Raw genomic sequence first — 19,914 nt, forward strand, 5'->3', positions numbered from 1 at the left:
GATATTTAGTTACAAATTTGAATCACCATTTTATAGAGTCCCTTTGATTTTAAAATTATGAATAACAAAGAGCAAGTGTTTTGTTAAAACTAAATTAAGCATTTTAGGCAACACATTGAAATTAAAACTTCTAAACTTTAAACTCTCTAAAAACATCAGTGTTCAGTTACATTATGAACTCCACCACTGATGTTGGGTTTGCAAAACATGTTGTAGAAGATTACTATTAAAGGGGAGGATATTCATTTTTATTATTGGTGTTATTAGCATATTTAATAAAATTATTCCATTCCTTTGCTCACGAATGCTCAAGCAAAGAGACTATTTTAACACAACAGCTCAGGATCTCGCTTATAGCACATTCTTCTTGATTTGGTTATATAATTTTGATCCTTTCTAAGTACTAACTCATTTTAAAAGGTACATACTATATTTATTTGGCAAGCCATACATCTTTTGACAAAAATTTTCTACAAATGAGTTCTATAAGTCTCTCCATTGAAAAGTATTGGGCAGCAACAGAAACACTAGAACATTGTGTTACCATGGAATGTAACAGTGCAAACTAAGCAAAATAAAGGGAATGCTATTATATTCATATTTTGCTACTTAGTTAATATTCTTAACTTTGTCTTTATTTTTTCAGTAATCAAGTCATCAGAATTTAATGAAAACTTACTATCTATTGAGCTGTATGGGAGGGAGCTAGGCTATTACCTAATCAGAATTCTTTATTCTACCTGGCTTCTGGTTTACCTAAGTAACTGATGAACTTGTATGGGATAGCTCCCCAATGCTCCCATCTTCTGCCTGCCCTCACATTATATGTTTTATATTAAGGAACATCTGTCTGTCTATGTGTCTATCCATCTATCTATATTCCAGATGACGTGGGCAGAATTCTAAGATAGGCTCCAAGATTTCTGGCCCTCCATGTTATACACACCTTCTCCCAATTATTCAATCATACAATAATTTAGGTACTACTGTGCAGGGATTTTGCAAATGTAAGTTCTCAGATTAGTTGACCTTAAGATAGATGATCTGAGTGGGCCTTACCTAATCATGTGAACACTGTAAATCAGGGCCTAGAAGCATAGACTCAGGGAGGTGGAGGTTGGGAGCACCGGAAAGATTTCTTGTGCCATTGCTGACTTGATGATGGAGAGGGCCACATGGTAAGGTATGTGGACAAGCTATAGGAGCTGAGAATGGTTCCTACTTGACAGCCAATAAGGAAACAGAGGCTTTAGTCCTACAACCACAAGGAACTGAATTCAGCCAGCAGGACCTCGAGCTCCACATGAGTTGAGCTGTGAGTTCTGCCAAGATCTTGATTTTCTTCTTGAGCAAAGAACCCCGCAGGGGAGTATGTGAACTAAGGCAAGGATAAGCTAATATATGGTAATCAGTTATGCAGCAATAAATAACTAATACATCCATTTAGAATCTGGTCAATCTTAGCTTATTTAGAGACCTAAAGCCTTAGTTCTTTATTGAATCCATTGTGGGTTTTATTATGCTCAACCAGAAAGGACTTTTGGCTTATAATCAGAATGGTTTCGCTGAGACCGGTTTGGCTCAGTGGATAGAGCGTCGGCCTGCGGACTCAAGGGTCCCAGGTTCAATTCCGGTCAAGGGCATGTACCTTGGTTGCGGGCACATCCCCAGTAGGGGGTGTGCAAGAGGCAGCTGATCGATGTTTCTCTCTCATCGATGTTTCTAACTCTCTATCCCTCTCTCTTCCTCTCTGTAAAAAATCAATAAAATATATTAAAAAAAAATAAAAAAATTAAAAAAATTTAAAAATATATATTAATTGCTATGTATTTAAAAAAAAAATCAGAATGGTTTCCCTTGAGACTACTGTTATCACCTGTCATGGTTCTCCTCTTTTGTGTAGTTCCACAACTGATTCAGGGGAAGATTATTTGCAAAGATGGCCACAAAATTCCTCCTATTTTAGTACTCCTGTCCCTTTGTAATATGATTACCTCTTCTACCATTGAGGGGTAGAGTTCATTTTTCCAAACCTTGGATTTGGGCTGGCTCTGTGATATTTTTGAGTGGTGGAATGCAACAGAATGATCTTGGGGCTAGACCTCATGAGGCCTTACAGCTTCCTCTTTCACCCTCTTGGGCCCAGCTGCCTTGTGAAGAGATCATAGTGAGCCAGTTGAGAGCTGTGTGAGGGGCATCTGAGGCAGCCAAGCAAATAGCTCCAGTTAACATCTGGACTTTGAGGCTACCCAGGACAAGCTGGTCCCTAGTTGCCCTCACAACTGACTGCACATGCACGGTAGAGCCTAGCTAAGACCAAATGAAGCAAAAATGAGCTGCCATGACTTAGCCTTACCCAAATTGCCAACCCACAGCATTGTGAACAAATCATTAGTTCTTATTTCAAGCCATTACACTTTGAGGTGATTTGTTATACAGCAAAAGATACCTAATACAGATATTAAAGAACATGACTTAAAATATGATTTTAAAATTAAAACGTTATATATTTTTGAATGGATTATTATTCAAATTCCATGTATACAGTGCAAAATTTAAGATACAAAAGAATATTCACATAGAAATAAATTTCCTTCTCTAGGGCTTTGTTACATTTTTCTCATCTCTTTGGAGCTCTTCAGGATGATGGTTAGGGCAAAAAACAAAGTGAAGATTGTGCATTGGGAAAATGACCAAAGTAGGACATTAAAAAAACACACAACATAAATTCCAAATTGATTTGCTTTGCTCCACTTTACTAGTATGTCCTCAAATGTTCATCTCTGCTTTCTTCAGTTTTCCTTAGGAATGAATTTCAAGGCCCCTTAGATGTCAAAGCTAAAGGGTGATGCTAAAGCAGAATATATGAGTAACCTTGTGGGTATTATAGGATGGAAAATTATCATGTATGTGTTCCAGTAATGTGAGATTAGAGAATCTACCACCAGTAATCGGTTAAGTGACTCAAAAAATTATTCAGAGCAGTATTTTCTTAGTTTTGTATTTGGAGAAGGCAAATCACAAAAGCCCTCCACACACCTGATGAAGTGTTAGCCCAGGAGCAGAGACCCATGTACAGCACTAGGTGCCTGGGCCACTGGCCCACCTGATCTTTTTCCTGAAGCCCTGTCCACATCCATAATATAAAATCTACAGGACATCAAACTCAGGCTGAGAGTTTAGTGTCACTTGGCATAACCCTGAGGAGTCTAGCTGTGCCCTAATAATCCAGGCTTATTCATTCAACAAACATCTATCATGCACTTATGTTCCAGGCACTGCTGGTAGATGGTATGGATATAAAAATAAATACCACTGTAGTCCACAACCGTAAAGTTCTTATTTCTGGGGTCCACCCACAGTGACTCCAGGGACCTCAAACCAAATTGGATACTTGATCCTTCATGGATCAAAACCCCCCTAAGATTCTACCTATGTGAAATATTCAGCCCCCAAACAGTGGATTTAATAAATGAGTGTTGGTGTCCTGCCTCTTAATGAAGCTTTGATATAAGAAGTTCAAAGTAATGTTTGATCTCTTACTGTTTTTGGTTTAAGAGAAATTATGGCTCCTGATATGAGAGAAGGGCAATGGCTGAGAGCCTATGGACATTTATACCTCAGACTACGGAATAAGCAGCATGTTTCTATTTCTCTCACCGGACAGGGAAAAGGGTGTGTGGTCACTTACCATATGCAGACACTGTCCACTGTGCTGGCATCATAGACGTTTGTCCAGGCTGCTTTGAGGGGACATTACAGGCTCATTGCTAGGTAGTGCTTTCCCAAGATTAGACTAGAGGCTAATGCGCATCTAGTTATTAGTCTTCTTGGGCTCCCATAACAGTGGCTTACACAACAGAAATTTATGGTGTCACAGTTCTGGAGGCTGGAAGTCCAAGATCAAGGTGCTGGCAGGGTTAGTTTCTGGTGAGACCTCTTCCTGGCTTGCAGATGGCAGCTTTCTAGCTGTGCCATCACATGGCTTCTTCTCTGTGTGTGTGCAGGCTGAGTGAAAACTCTGGTGTCTCTTCCTCTTCTTATAAGGTCACCAGTCCTACTGGATTAGGCCCTTGCCGTTATGACCTCATTAACCTTAATCATCTCTCTAAAGGCCCTATCTCCAAATAGGCACATTGAGGGTTGGAGTTTCACCATATGAATTTGGGGGTGGGGACACAATTTAGTCCCTAACACTTCTTATATGCCAGACACTTCGTTAAGCACCAAGATGTAAAGATATGTATATATATATATATATATCAAGCACCAACTCTGCAATGCAATAATTACAAGACTGTGTCAGGTGTGGGAAAGACAGATAAGGCCCATTCAGTTTGAGCAGGAGAGGGAAGGCTTTTAAGAGGATCCTCAGAGAGGAGAGAAGCTCTTGGGAGATGAAGGGGTGGAGGTTAAGGTATGTTGGGTAGAGAGGAGGCACGGGGAAGAGCATAAAGGGTGACATTCTTTCGTCCACTCTTCATATTAACAGAGCAGGACCATTTAGCCAGTATAGCACCTGGCTGGGTGAAGCTCTGGGTGCTTGGGGGATGTAGGAAGAGTTCACAGAAGTGGTTAAGGCTGACCTTTGGGGTATTGTACTCAGGAGCTTGGACTTAATCACGTAATAGAAATTGGGCACCCCCATTTAAGGAGAGGAAGAACCCACGTATATTTGCACTTGGAAAGGTCAGCAGGGAAGCAGTTTGGAGAAAAAGAGTGTATGAGATAGGAGGCTGGGGAGAGTTGGGAGACCAGTGCCACAGTGTGGTGACAGACCCCAAAGGTCAACTGTGGCAGTGCCAGTGGGATGGGGATAGGCAGCCTGTAGAATGCACAGGACTTGGAATTGAATTTCATGTGAAGAGCGAGGGGGAAATCTAGGCTGGATCCAAGGTTCTGGTTTGGTGACAGGGGAACCCATTGCCAAGAATAGAAGCAGCACAATGCAAAGGGGAGAGAAGGAAGACTGGTGGGAAACACCGTGGATGAAGTTTACACAGGGCAGTTTCTTGGGCTTAAGAGGAGCTTCTCTTTCTCCAAATCCTGTGGCTGGTGATTCCATCCCTTGTTGGGCTTCAGGGACCTAAGAATGGCCAGGCCCTTTAAAGGAGTAATTTGTTTATTGAAATCCATAATTGAGATGACTTTTTCTGTAATCATGACCAAGCTGTTTTAGTCTAAAAAGCTTCCCAATAAACACTCACTAATCTGTTTCCAAGAAAATTAAATCACTTTTGATCTAACATCCATCAACCTACTGCCCTTGTTTGTGACCCTGAAACAGGTATCACCCATTTTTGTATCTACCGAACTCAGATTCAGGTAGATGATAATCTATGAGTCTTAGGGCTGGGTAGAGAAGTAATTTACTGTAAGAGAGCTGAGAAAACAAAACAAAACAAAACAAAAAACCACCCCGAGAGTAAAAAGAGGTAAAACAAACCCTTTTCTCCTTGCGCACAGATTAAAAAATCCAATTACCTTTTGATGGGGAGGGAGAAAAAGGGGGGTGAGAAATATGAGAAAATTCCCAGGTCACTGGGTTTCAAGCTCCAGCTTGACATTTGTAGAATTACATCAAATCTGTTTCCTTTTCCTCTGTAACTCCTTTAGAGTTTTCTTCCGCCACAGTAATCTCAGACCATCACAGACTTAGAGTAGAGGAGGCCAGACACCCACCAGCCACCTTCGATTTCCCATCCCTCTCATCTGGTGACACGTCGTTTTTTTCTTCCAACATTTCCTCTTCTCTTTCGAGAGTTTCCGAAGCCAACCAAACTAACGCAACAGAAGGAAAACCTCCCGGAACCAAATCCCCAGACTTTCTCGTGGCTCCCGGCGACAGAGGGATCGCGGGCCCGAGGCCAGCGCGGAGGGGCGGGGCCGGGGCGGGGCCGGGGCGGGGCCTCAGCGGCGTCGCCCCGCCCCCCGCCCGCCCTGCCGCTTAATTCGGACGCGCGGGGCCGCGGGGTGTGAAGAGCTGTTCTGCGTCGGACGGGCCGCAGCCGCCGTCTGAGCCGCGTCCGCGCCGCTGCTGCCGCCCAGAGCCGCGGGGGGCCCCCGGAGCGCCACTGCAGCCCCGGAGCGAGCGCCGCGGAGGGAGCCGAGCGCCTTTGTGCGCGCGCTGAGGTGGGTTCGCCTCCCGCACTTACTTTGCACACAAAGACCGGGAGCTCGGGGGAGGCGGGTGCCCGCGGGGAGACGGCGCGGCGACCCCCGCCCTGCCCCGACCCCCGGCTCCCGGCCTCCGGGACCCCCGGCGGGCCTGGCCGCGGGGCTTCTCTGCGGTGGCCGTCCGTCCGTCCGAGCACAGGGGACCGTGCGGCGGGGGTTGCTGCGAACGCGAGGAGGAGACGCGCCGGGCGGTGGGCGTGCGGGGTGCGCTGGTCACTCCGCGTCTTGCCCGGGGAGGGCGCCGGGCCGGGGCGTGGCGGGCCCCCGGCGCGGTGATCCCGGGCCCGAGGGGTGTTGGGCAGGCGGGGGGAGGCACGAGAGAGAGGAGCCCGGGCTGCCGCTCCGATCCTCTTATTGTTGCTTTCTCGGCCCTGAAAATGGAGAGACCCCGACTGGAGCGGGATGAGCCGCCCACCGGGTGCGCCTCGAGCGGTCAGATGCCGAGCCCTCGGTGCCCGGCTAGCCCCTCGCTGCCCCGGGCGGCTGGACACGGGCTCCGGGCCCGAGGGAGCCTCCGCCTGGGCAAACAAAGGAGGGGCCGCGGGGGGTTGCCCCGCTGGTTTCAAGATGACAGTGGCACTGTTTCCAGTCTGTAAGTAACTTTTCCGTTTTGACATATCTCCTCTCCTACTGCGCCAATGAACCCAGTAGCTGGGGTGGCCTCTGCACCTAAGAAGTCCTAAAATGTTGGTTCCCAATTTCTCCCCAAGCATCTCCTGGTCCCTCGGGGATGGCATGGCTACTGATGGCTAAGTTTTGATAGACTGGGTAGGGAATGGTAAAGCCCCTTCTGAAATGTGGACAGGAATCCTCTTAAAAGAGGACACATTGCAGATCTTACTGTCTGCAGCAAGGTACCATGTCCTTCCTTCCTCCGAAAGACTTTAGTCAATGCCAGTAGAGCAGTCATTTGATTAGAATGAGTGTCAGTCAAAGAAGTACAGAAAAATGGGATGAGGCCTGCTAGATTTACATTCTTAAACTTGAGGATTTCCTGCTAACAGATACATTAGTTTTCTCCTCTGGCCATGTTCCTCCTACATAGCTTTGGAGATTTTAGCTGTCCAAGTTGTTTTAAGTTGAAATAGTATCCAGGGTGCCTGTCTAGATATTTCTTAGTGCTAATACTTTCAAGTTTTAAACTTTTAAGTATAAAATTAAATATATTTATTAAAAAGTGAAAACAATAAATAAAAAGTCACTCATGTACCCAACCACCAAGACACAGCCTGAGGATGAAGGCATCTTTGCTTGGTTTATGACTTGGCAGCCATGGTGTGTGTATGAGTGAGTGAGTGAGTGAGAGTGTGTGTATGTGTGTGAATGAGGGAGTTACTGATTCTTCATCTTTACCAGTCACATCTGACTAAAATATATCCAGTAATTTTAGTTCTACAATAGTGGTTTGCCACTTTCAAACAGGATTAATACCAACAAGTTGCTTAAATGTCTTTTCAAATAACCACCTGTACAGAAAGGGGAGGGAAGAAAGGAAAAACAATGCAAGTTCCACTTACTTTTGAAGAATAAATATGCTGACAGAAAAGTTTTGTGGATTTCAATAGTACTTTGGGATTGACTATTTTTGAATAAAAGTCAATCAGCTTTAAAAATATTTAAAAATTAAAATTGAGATTCATAGGAAATATATAGTGGAAAGAACTCTTTTTGTAGCACAAGGAATAGCAGTGGTTTTATAGCTGACTACATGCTTGCTTCTGAAAGACTTTGCATTGAGAAAGTAACTAAGAGGGATTCCCCTATGAGTAGAGTATTTTTGAGTATGTGTCTTTGTGAAAAAAATACACAAAAAACCCCAAAAAACAAACTAAAACAGAAACAAAAAAACAACACGTTGTTCAATGTCAGTTTAATCACTGAATGTTTTTGTTGGTACATACTTGTATTTTCCACTTGTAAAATTTTTGAGCATTTCATTTCTCCAACGTGCAATGTAAAAAGAGGTCTTGGAGACGACTGTTTAGGAGGAGATTGATCATTAGGATGATGCAATACCTCTTGAAGTTAGAAGAATTTAAAGAAGGAAGTTGTGGTTATGTACTGTCAGGTACAATTTTGTTCCTGTTCCTTATTTGGGGCTTCATAATCTCCATGCACACACAAGGTGTTTTTGCAGTGCGGTAATGACCAGTAAGTTAATGTGTGTAGAATGTAGTCTGCTGTAGTTATCAGCATTCCTTCTGAAATAATGGTACCTTTCTACATATAGAAGTAAAAAAAGAAACTCAAATAGCACATATCAGATCTCTAAATCTTGTGTTTCAACTCTCCTGTGGCCTTGGGCAATGTAAGCAGCATAGCTAAGCTGGATTGAGGTCAGAGGTCAGTAGCTTTATTTTTTTCTGTAATGTTGCCTCACAGGGAGGAGAAAAAGTTTGGAGTGGTCCAGTGTGATGGTCTTGCTAGGGCTATTTGTGAAGACCAGCCTCATACCCCTGTGGACTGGGGAATCCATTCCTGGGACATTTAAAAGTAGATTTGCTTTGTGCTTGAGAGAAGTACTATGAGAAATCCTACACCTGAACTGGATAGACATTGCCTTTCCTCCTCCTGCCCTCCCTCCCACCATCCCTTCCTCCCTCCTTCTTTCCTTTGATTTCTAAATTGTTTAATATCACAAGTAAAGGTGGAAGAGATTTTTACTGGCTTCCTTTGAAGGTGGTCGTGGGGTGGAACACATTTCTCCAAAAAAGAGGGACCGTAGTAGGTTAGTATTATGGCTTATTGTTATTATTAATGTCCTGTCTCCCCCTCCCTCCAGAATTCTCTGTGGGTGAGGAAGTTCGGTTGTATGAGATCTGGATTTCAGGCACTTGGAAAAATCCTCAGATATCGTGGGGGAGTCGTTACCCTTCTTTAAGCCTAGAGAAAGTAGCTGTGGGCACCCATCCACTTTACATCTCACTATTGGCATGCATTGCGTTGGGAAAGCTGCCGTGCCAGTAAGAAGTCTGTGTGCCCAGCCCAGGACCTTGTAGTGCTGGGATGACTTGATGACACTTCCCTTCATTTCCTTGTGTAATTTCCTTATCTAATCTAGGCCTATTTTTGTTTGTCTTTCTTGTGCAAGAAGTGCTGGGCCTAGCCATACAAACCTTTCCTTACGCTAAGTTCTTAAAACTCAGCCAAAAGGCATCCACACTTTTACCCATCTAATAACTGATTTCAGTACCCTGTCAGTAAAGAAATAAACTAATTTGGCAGACTGGTGTAGTTTGCCAGTTAGTCATGTTAAGTTGACAACAGGATATCCTGTTTCTAAGGCTGATAGGGGAATCTTTGCTTTTCATTCACTCCATCATTTAACGTTTACTTAGAGCTGCCTATGCGTCTGCACTGGCCTAGCATTGGGTATACTGCAGTTGACAAGACTGATGAAGGTCCCTCATGGCAGGACCAGGATATTTAAAGAACTGTACAAAATTACACAAAAATTATTTAATGACAATTATGTTAGGAGCTGTGAGGGGGAAAATAGCACTTTGTGAATTACAGTAACTCAGAAAGAATGATGTAAATCAGAGCTAATGCCTTGGATTTGGGTTCCTGACTATAAGGTGAAGGGCAAGTTGGGAGAGGCATGGAGGGAAATGAGTGGTATTTTCTCAGGGCTGATTAAGAGCACTGTGGTGAGATCTGGGCTGTTCAGTTTTGTCTAGAGGAGGGACTGGGAAACTATGGTATTGTTCCAGAGTTCTCACTAAAGCTAAACCTAAGGGGCAGTTGTGGAGACATGGTGTCCCTGAGCTGTTCTGAGGAATTCCCAGAAGTTGAAGACTAGTGTTACGCAGAGGGGAACTGACTACATCTATGACCACCAGAGGTTCTCTTACAAATGAGAATATTTGACATGGGTTTGTGGGGGAAATTATAGAAAGACGTATTTAATAATATTTTTCAAACTCAGGAAGGAAAACAGGGGAGAGTGCAGAAACAGGGAGTGTTGCTTTAACATTAGGTGAGCTCTTTAACAGAGTGTGGTTCTGTCAAAGACTTCATGTAAGATGAGGCAGCTGGTGCAGGGCAGTAACCATCCTCTGCGCTCTGTAGTGTTGTGTGTGCACGGGGAGGTGGGGCGGAGGCTTGGTTTGGTGACTGTAATGCTTCCTGCCCATAGCAAAGTCTTGGGATTTAGGGGTGTGAAGAAAATCCCCTTTAGAGGCCATGAAATGCAGGAGCCTCTGGGCTTTTTGTAGTACTATCTCTGCTACTGAATCATAAATCCTTAGCAGTCCTTAGGAGGATAAATCTTAAGGGGGAAATGCTGAATCCTTCTGGGTTGAGTATGTGCTGAGAAGTCTCCTCTAAAAACAAGATAGAAAAAATGTAGGTAGACCAGTTAACCATACCCTGGCTGGTTGTAAGTGCATGTAGTTGGGAAGATTTTGTCACCTCATTCTCCATTGGTCTTTTTTGTTGTCAGTGCTGATTTATGTTACACTGAAGCATCTACTGGATACAGCCTTCCTCAGTGCCAACCCTAGACTAAAGGGTGGCATTTGGGGAAGGGGATACATTTCTAAATGTGGTATAGGGGAACAGTTTGAAGTTTTGGAAGCCAGACATGTTTGAGTTAGGACCCAGGTCCCAGTGTTGTGACCTGCAGTAAGTCCCAGAACCCCTGGCGGCTCTAGTGCTTTCAATTGTGAAATGAACTTAGTGAGATATACCTCCCACAGCAAGGTGAGGGCAAATACAAGATCATGAAGTCCCGAACACACGGTCCCTGACATGGCTGGCCATGGTGTTTATGCTGTTGTGCCATTGCCCATGACTTTTGACTCAAATTTTTAATAACTTAGCAGCAGTGATGCCAAAATAAGGATGAGGGACATGGGGGAGGATGGGGGACTTCCTCCCTTCTCTCTTCACCCAGCTTCTCAGGATGTCTTTCTGCCTTCAGGAGTGTTGTAAAGATAACAGAAATGGCATGTTTTACTCTATTCTGGGACACAAGTTTTGTACAATAAAGTGTATTGGAGAGAGGGCTGTAGTACTGGTGTAAGTTTTTCTGTGCCGTTATTAATATGCTAGAGGCCTGGTGCATAAAATTCGTGAACTTGGGGGGCGTCCCTCAGCCTGGCCTGCGCCCTCCTGCGGTCCAGGACCCCTTGGGGGATGTCCGCCTGCCGGCTTAGGCCCACTCCCTGGAAGGAGCGGGCCTAAGCCAGCATTAGGACACCTCTCTCACAGTCCAGGACCCCTCGCTTCTTATGGCCCACCTGCACTCTGCTCCTTACCGCTTGGCTCGCTGCTCCTTAGCACTGCCGCGGAAGCGGGAGAGGCTTCCGCCACCGCCCCTGCGCTTGCTAGCTGTGAGCCTGGCTTCTGGCTGAATGGTGCTCCCCCTGTGGGAGTGCACTGACCAGCAGGGGGCAGCTCCTGCATTGAGCATCTGCCCCCTGGTGGTCAGTGAGCATCATAGCGACCGGTTGTTCTGGTAGTTCCACCATAACAGTCACTTAGGCTTTTATTATATAGATGAAACACAGTACATTTTGTGAGAGTTAAAGTTAAAACTCATTTTATCCAGGTTTTTCAGACCTCTGGGCTTGATGCATTCTAATCTGTATGTATAAAAGACTAAGTTATTGAGCGACTGAACAACTGGTCGACCAGTCACTATGATACGCACTGACTACCAGGGGGTAATGCAGGAGCTGCCCCCTGGTTGTCAGTGCACTCCCACAGCCAACCTCCCATGGCCCCTCCCCCCCGGCCAACCTCCCGTGACCCGATCGCTGGCCAGGCTGAGGGACCCCACCTGTGCACGAATTTGTGCACCGGGCCTCTAGTGAGTTTATAAAATCATGCAGTCATATTATAAACTCCTGCAGTATACATAATTAATAGTTGTTTATGAACATCTGATATAGATCTATTAAAATTCCCATGTTCTAGAGGAAGTTAGGAATGCCATTGTGGGTATGGATATATAGAGAGACTTTTTAAAATAATATTCTTTTCCTTATAACTTAATGTTATTTAAAATAGGTAAAGTTGTGGTCAGGGTCCTTCTTTTCTTTCCCTTTTTAATGGATGCCCAGAGTACTGTAGTATGTTGGAAAGAGAGAGGCCTAGTTTTTAAAAAAAATTCAGAATCCTAGGCCCAAGCTCCCCATTTATTAGTATATGATTTTTGAGCTGGTTATTTGTTTCTCTGTTTCCTCATCTGTAAAATGGAGATAATCACATTTGCCTACCTCTTAGAGCAGTGGTTCTCAACCTTTTTAACGCCGCAACCCTTTAATACAGTTCCTCATGTTGTGGTGACCCCCAACCATAAAATTATTTTCGTTGCTACTTCATAACTGTAATTTTGCTACTGTCAATGATTCGTAATGAAAATATCTGTGTTTTCCGATGGTCTTAGGCTCTACAGCAGTGGTTCTCAACCTGTGGGTCGTGACCTACAGGTTGAGAACCGCTAGCAGGGTTGCCTAAGACCATCGGAAAACACAGATATTTACATTACGATTCATAACAGTAGCAAAATTACAGTTATGAAGTAGCAACGAAAATAATTTTATGGTTGGGGGTCACCACAACATGAGGAACTGTATTAAAAGGTTGCGGCGTTAAAAAGGTTGAGAACCACTGTCTTAGAGTATCTTGAGAGTGAAATGAAAACCTTACTCTTTCTAACCGGTGGAGCACCCCATGACTGTAAGTTGTCATTGTGGGGACTGCTCTAGGGTTCTAATAGTATGAGGACCACCCTCTAGGGTAGGCGTGACTCTTTGAAGGTGACAGGAGGCAGCAAAGCACAGAATGGTAAGGAGAATGGCCTTATCATCCTTAACAGCAGTTATTCTGCGCTCATAGAATGGCAATATGCATCTTGGAAATACTAGATTGTCAGACTTGGGATTTGATCTAGGTTAGTCCGTTAATCTAGAAGGGCTCCCATATTCTTGTTCTTGAAATATAATAATAAATGTAATAATATTATTTTTATTTTTACTAACAGTTCTTGAGCACTTCCTACCTGACAAGCATTGTACTCAGTGCATTATGAGATTTCTTCATTCATTAGCAAATTTTTAACAAATTTTCCTATATGCCAGGCACTGTGCCAGACTCTGGGTGTGTGTGGATAGGGCAGTGGGTAGGACTGTCAAAATCCCTGCCTGCATGGAGTTTGTATTCATGGGAAGACATAGTGTAAATAAATACATAGATAATAGGATTCCAGATAGTGACAGTGCTAGTGTCTGGCAGGAAAGGAGATAGTGTTTTCAATGGGGTCAGGCCCCTCTGATGAGGAGAATTTGAGATCCGAGTGAAGAAAGGGTGAACCTTGTTCTCATCTGTCTGTGCAGAGGCAAGTGCAAATAGCTGCCCAGAGACTGGAGGAGGAGCTCCATCTTGAAAAATGCTAGGAAAGCCATGTGGATGGAGCTAGGTTGGGGGGAGGGATGCGAGATGAGGTCCAGACAATGTGGGGCCTGTTGCCCATGGTCTGGACTTGGTTGATGGTGAGACAATGGCATGCTTCTGAGCAGGTAATAGTAGATATTAGATCTGCCTCCCAGTTTATAAATACCCATCTGGTTCAATAAATGGTGTTGGGAAAATTGGGCAGATACATGCAAAAAAATGAAACTAGACCACCAACTTATACCATACACCAGAATAAACTCAAAATGGATAAAAGACTTAAATGTAAGCCGTAAAACCATAAAAATCCTGGAAGAAACCATAGGCAGCAAAACTCTCAGACATCTCTTACAGCAATATGTTTGCCTACACATCTCCTAGGGCAAGGGAAACAAGAGAAAATAAACAAGTGGAACTACATCAAAATAAAAAGCTCTGCACAGCAAGAGAAGCCATCAACAAAATGAAAAGGGATCCCACTACTGTATGAGAGAACATATTTGCCAATGATACATCTGATAAAAAGTTAATATCCAAAATACATAAGGAACTCATACAACTTAACAAAACGAAGATAAACAATCCAATTTTAAATGAGCAAAGGACCTAAATAGTCACTTCTAGAAAGTGGACATACAGAAGGCCAAGAGACATATGAAAAATGCTCGAAGTCACTGATCATCAGAGAGATGCAAATTAAAACAACAATGAGGTATCACCTTACACCTGTCAGAAGGGCTACCATCAATAAATCAACAAATGATAAGTGCTGGCAAGGTTGTGGATAAAAGGGAACCCTCGTGCACTGCTAGTGGGAATGCAGACTAGTGCAGCCACTGTGGAAAATAGCATAGAGTTTCCTCAAAAAATTAAGTATGGAACTGCCATTTGACCCAGTGATCCCACTTCTAGGAATATGTCCTAAGAAACCAGGAACACCAATCAGAAAGAATATATGCACCCCTATGTTCATAGCAGCTTTATTTACAATAGCTAAGATCTGGAAACAGCCCAAGTGCCCATCAGTAGATGAGTGGATAAAAAAGCTGTGGTACATTTACACCCTGGAATACTGTGCAGTTGTAAAACAGAAGGACCTCTTACCCTTTGAGACAGCATGGAGGGTCCTGGAAAGTATTATGCTAAGTGAAATAAGCCAGTCAGAGAAAGATAAGTATCACATGATCTCATTCATATGTGAATCTAATGAACAAAATAAACTGCTGAACAAAATACATCCAGAGACATTGAAGCATGGAACAGACTGTTGTTGATTCTCAGAGGGAAGGTGGGGGTGGGTCGGTAGGTGGGAAGAGATCAACCAAAGAACTTGTATGCGTATATACAAAACCCAAGAACACAGACAGTAGTGTGGTGAAGGCCTGGGGTTGGGGGAGGGGGTGGGCTAGAACGGGTCAATGGGGGAAAAAGGGGACATACGTAATACTTTAAACAATAAAAGGTTTAAAAAATAAATGCCTCTCTAGCCTGGATTGTAGTGGTCTCTGTAGAGGGGCTGAGAATGGAAGCAGGAGGAAGCTGTGGGAAGCTCGTATGAATCCCTGGGGATATTGTCAGAACTGGGATGGAAGTAGTTGGATGTTTGATATATTTGGAAGATGGGACCATCAGCACTTGCTAATAGATTGGGGCTAATATACAAGAGGGAAAGCAGTCATGAGTCACATCTATATTTTTAGCCTTGGCACCTGGGTAAAGGGTGGTGCCACTTACTGATATGGGAAACCTGGGGGAAGATTATATAATAACTGGAGGCCCAGTGCACGAATTCTTGCATGGGTGGGGTCCCTCAGGGTGGCCTGCGGGGATCGGGCTCCAGCTTGTGCCCCCAGCCTTGCAGCCCCAGCTCTCGCCTCCAGCTTCACAGCCCCACCTGGCACCCCGCCTTGGCGCCGCCCCCTCATATGCTCCACCATCCTGCCGGGGTCCGCTCTCATCGGGGCCCATCGTGGCGGCAGCGCCTCCACTGCCAACTGTCGCCAGTGCTGCGTTGCTGACACCCACCATGTTCCGCACCGCCCCCTCGTGGTGAGTGCACGTCATGGTGAGCGGTCAAACTCCCAGTCGAACTCCTGATCTAGGGGACAATTTGCATATTAGGCTTTTATTATATAGGATGTTCACAACAGCCTCTGACCTTAATGCTGTTATGAGTCCTATTTCTTAGATGTGGAAACAGGGTCAGAGAAGTAAGAAGTTTGACCTAGGAAGAAACTCAGGATTAATGCCCAACTGTGGTTCTTGTGTGCTCAACTATTTTTGCTATACTGTGGAAAATATCTGAATTTGCTATCCGTAACACTTTCAAAACACATCCTTTCTTTTAGTACAGCTTTATTGAGAAAAATTTATAAACCATACAGTTCACCCTTTCTGCATGTACAGTTCCATCACTTTTAGTAAATTTGTGCTGTAAGCAACTATCACCCCAATCCAGTTTTAGGCTTTGTAGCCAGTTTCTGTTCCCACTCCTGTCTTGGGCAACCACTAATATTTCTTCTATGTCTTGAGTATTGCCTTTTCCAGAAAATTTTCGTATACAGAGAATCATAGTATGTGGCCTTTTGTGTCCAGCTTTGTTCACTTTGTAGAATGTTTTTGAGGTTTATCGATTGTTTGCACAATACATTTCCTTTTGAGGAATATTCTTTGCCCTGTCAGAAAAAGATACTCTGGGCTAGTGAAAATGATTTCCACTGAGATGGGCCTTAGGATGATAACTGTAATAGCTAGCATTTACTGTTATGCCAGGCATGGTTTCCTTCATTATCTTCTGTGATCTTCCAGGTCATTCTGTGAGAGAAGTACCATTATTAGTGTTTCATAAATGAGGAAACTAAAGCATGGAGACATTAAAAAGCTTACCCAAGGTTGTAGGAAAGGTTATAAGAGTGAGGACCAAACTTGGGCCTTCTCTCGGTGTTCCCTTAATTGTGTCTGTAAAACTTTGACTTCTTATCTTCAGAAGGGGTTTGAAATCCCAGTTGGAATAATCAACTTGCGAGGTAAATCTTTAATTATTGTTTTAAGGAGAATTTTGTACTGCATTTTAATTTTGGCATTGCCATGTGGAAATTATAGTGTCTCAAAGTGATACATTTGTGAAGTAGCTTTCTTAGGCATAGTATGAGGATGGTGCCAAATGAAAAACACGTAATTCTGTTATTAGGCAGAGTTTGTGTGTTTGAGTTGTGTTTTAAGTGTTATATGTACCAGAAATGCCACTTTTGTCCCAAGGCTATTGCCTTATTAACGGATGGCACTTAATTCGGAATTAGGCACTTTTCATGATGTTTATGTAATTATATTTTATATGAATATATTATGTCCTCTGTAACAATTCTGTATTTAAATGATATTTTTTCCTATTTACATAAAATCGTATTGGAAGAGTTCATATTCTCTATTGCAGAGGAATTCTTTATGTATCATAAATGTCTGAAAATTTGGAAAAGATGTTAAACACCTCATATCTTTTGGTCTGTATTTTTAAAAAGATTATCAAGGAGCTTGGTAAGAGCTAGTTATATAATTTTAGCTATGCTGTGTGAAATGCCAGGTCTTTAAAATTTGCTCAAGGGGGCAACCATTGTTCCAAACCTATTGGACCATTCCAGGAAGCAGTAGGTTAAAAACCCTATGACTTGAACTGCTAGCTTTGGGAAAGCAGGATTTGGAGGCAGTTGGAGACTTAAAAATACAGTAAAGAAGCTGTACTGTTAGTTGCCATGGGACTCTGTTTAACTAAACTCTGTGTGCCCTGGCTGGCCATCCGAGCAGGCAACCAGCATGCAGGGCTCAGAAGTTGGAAGCAGGTCCCAACGTGTTTCTTCTTGCATTCCAGGCTTGCTTCTGACCAGCACTAGTCTTGAGGAAAGGGGATGTTATACTGGAAAGCCAAATCAAGTGAAATTATAATTGCAGGAGGTAAAAAGTGATGGGCCTGTTTATGTAAGATGTGCGCCTTTTACTTTGTGTAAGTTATGCCTCAATTAAAAAGAAATATATAGCCCTAGCTGATTTGGCTCAGTGGATAGAGCATCGGCCCATAGGCTGAAGGGTCCCGGGTTTGATTCCGGTAAAGGGCAATTACGTGGATGGCAGGCTCAATCCTGGCCCTGGTCCGGGCGCGTGCAGGAGGCAACCAATTGATGTGTCTCTCTCACATCAGTGTTTCTTTCTCTCTGTCTCTTCTCCTTCCTTCCACTCTCTTTAAAAAATCAATGGAAAATTATCCTCAATGAGGATTAACAAAAAGAAAAAAATAATTTTAAAAAGGTAGACAAAAAAAAAAAAGATAAAAAAGAATAAAACCAAAATGCTCCAGGGAATAGAGATGCTGGGGTGGAGCACTACTTAAGAATGCAAAAATCTAAGTTTCCACTTGGTCGTTGCCCATCTCTTTTTCTTGTCTCATTTCAAATACTATCTGCCCAGAGCAATGATTTTATGCTTTTTAATTTTTTTGGTTCTCACCCGAGGAATGAGGATGTTTATCCCATTTTTTTTTTAGAGAGAGTGGAAGGAATGGGGGTGGGGGGGGGGAGAGGGAAGAGACAAGAGACATCAATGTGAGAGAGACACATAGATTGGTTGCCTCCTGCTCGCATCCTGGCAGGGACCTGGGATTGAACCTGCAACCCAGGTACATGCCCTTGACAGGGAATCGAAGCCACAACCCCTTGGTCCTCCAGCCGACATTCTAACCACCAAGCAAACCAGCCAGGGCACATTTTATGCTTTTTACATGAACGAATGGATTTCAGATGAAACTTGGAGCTGCTAGGAACCTATTGGCAAAAATTGCTGGCAGAGTAACCTGTAAGTTACCTCTTACTAGTAAATAGTCCCAAGAATTGACTCTTTTTCTAGAAACCATGAATCTTCTGAATCTTCTTACCTGAGAGTTTCTATGTGGAACTGGGTGCCTGGCTATGGCCAGTTTCTGCTGATGGGCCCTGCTGATTGGTGAGTGGCTGAATATGGAGTTCCAGAACAGACATCAAGTGGGCGGGGGAGGGGGGGCGGGGGGAGGGGGGAAAGGGGGAGGCAGCCCAGGTATCTATAGAATTCCCCATCTCACCAGCGTTGTTTTCACCCCTATTAGTAGTTAAAAAATATCTTTTTACAGTTAGTTTCTTCAAACCAGGATTTGAACAAAGCCCACACATTGCATGGGACTGTTACACCTCTTGAAGTTTTTAAGCTCTAGAACACCTCTTCTTCCCTTACTCTTTTCTCCCCATGCTATTTATTTGTTGAAGAATCAGGTCAGTTGTCTTGTAGATTGTCCCACATTCTGGACTTCACTGATAGTTTTCTCTTTAAACCTAACCTCTCTATTTCTGTAAATAGGAAGTTAGCACCAAAGCCTGATTTGCTTCATGTCCAGAATTTTAGGTAAGATTGATTTGTTGGTGGTATTATGTACTGCATATTTCGTCATCTCAGGAAAGTGTCTGGCTGTTGCCCTTGTAGTGACATTGGGGTTGATGAGGTGGCTGCTTGATCCTTGCATTGTGAATTTCCTCATTCACCTTTCTCCCAATGCCTATTTAGCATCCATTGAGGACTGTTGCCCGAAGTAATTATTTCATTAGAGCTTGTTGATGCTTCTCTCTTAATGACAGTGCAAGTAGATGAAATTTAAACTGGCCAAGGTGTCAGGGAAAATGGTCAACATTGATGCAGCTTGGGGACATCTAGAGAATTAATAGAGAAGCAAGGATTATCCTGGCTTTATCTAAGTATTGGGAATACTTGCAATTATGTAAGTACCATTTTTACAATCTTTTAGGAATATTATCGTGTCAGGTTAATTTTATTAGTCTTGTTTAGCAGTGACATTAAATTCTGTCTGTATATGCTAATTCTATTGCTTACATAACTTGGGTACCTGGCACCCACCTAAATTAAGAGATTAGAACATGAGGTTATGAGATAGAATTCCACATGATGGTGGAGACCATAATAGATTATCTTTTTTAGTAATTATTTAAAATTTCCCAATATGTTAGGACTTTTTTTTGTGACCACACACTTATATCAGATAAATCTTGGCCATGACCAATAAGTCATAAAGAAGGTGTGATCAGAAACTGAGAAGAATTTGAAATCATAAACTATATTGCGCTGTCAAGGGGGTTTGAGCTTGGAGAAGCCATAGAGATAAAGAAATCATTTAACCTAGACTCCTCGTTTTTTTGGTCAATAAGCCAATGCTCAGATGTGCTAACTAGCTTGCCCAAGAACACACAGCTAATTATGAGTAGAATTGGAACTAAAACTCATACCAGAATGACAGTCACGTGAGTT

At 43.3% G+C, this 19,914-nt stretch overlaps 1 protein-coding gene across 2 annotated transcripts in view; it reads left to right on the forward strand.

Annotated features, from left to right (window-relative positions):
• The window catches only part of FAM107B (family with sequence similarity 107 member B), a gene marked incomplete at its 5' end in the record, with an annotated part of 259,485 nt that overhangs the window by 167,862 nt on the left and 71,709 nt on the right, over nt 1-19,914 (forward strand). Inside the window, one exon of one of the 2 annotated variants that reach the window (XM_079768518.1) lies at nt 5,965-6,132. The exons of the other annotated variant lie outside the window; for it this stretch is intronic. Of the gene's footprint in view, nt 1-5,964; nt 6,133-19,914 lie in introns of those variants that run through there. 2 annotated transcript variants of the gene reach the window in all.

Source organism: Cnephaeus nilssonii, assembly GCF_951640355.1.
Source record: "Cnephaeus nilssonii genome assembly, chromosome: 1".
NCBI lineage: Eukaryota > Metazoa > Chordata > Mammalia > Chiroptera > Vespertilionidae > Cnephaeus > Cnephaeus nilssonii.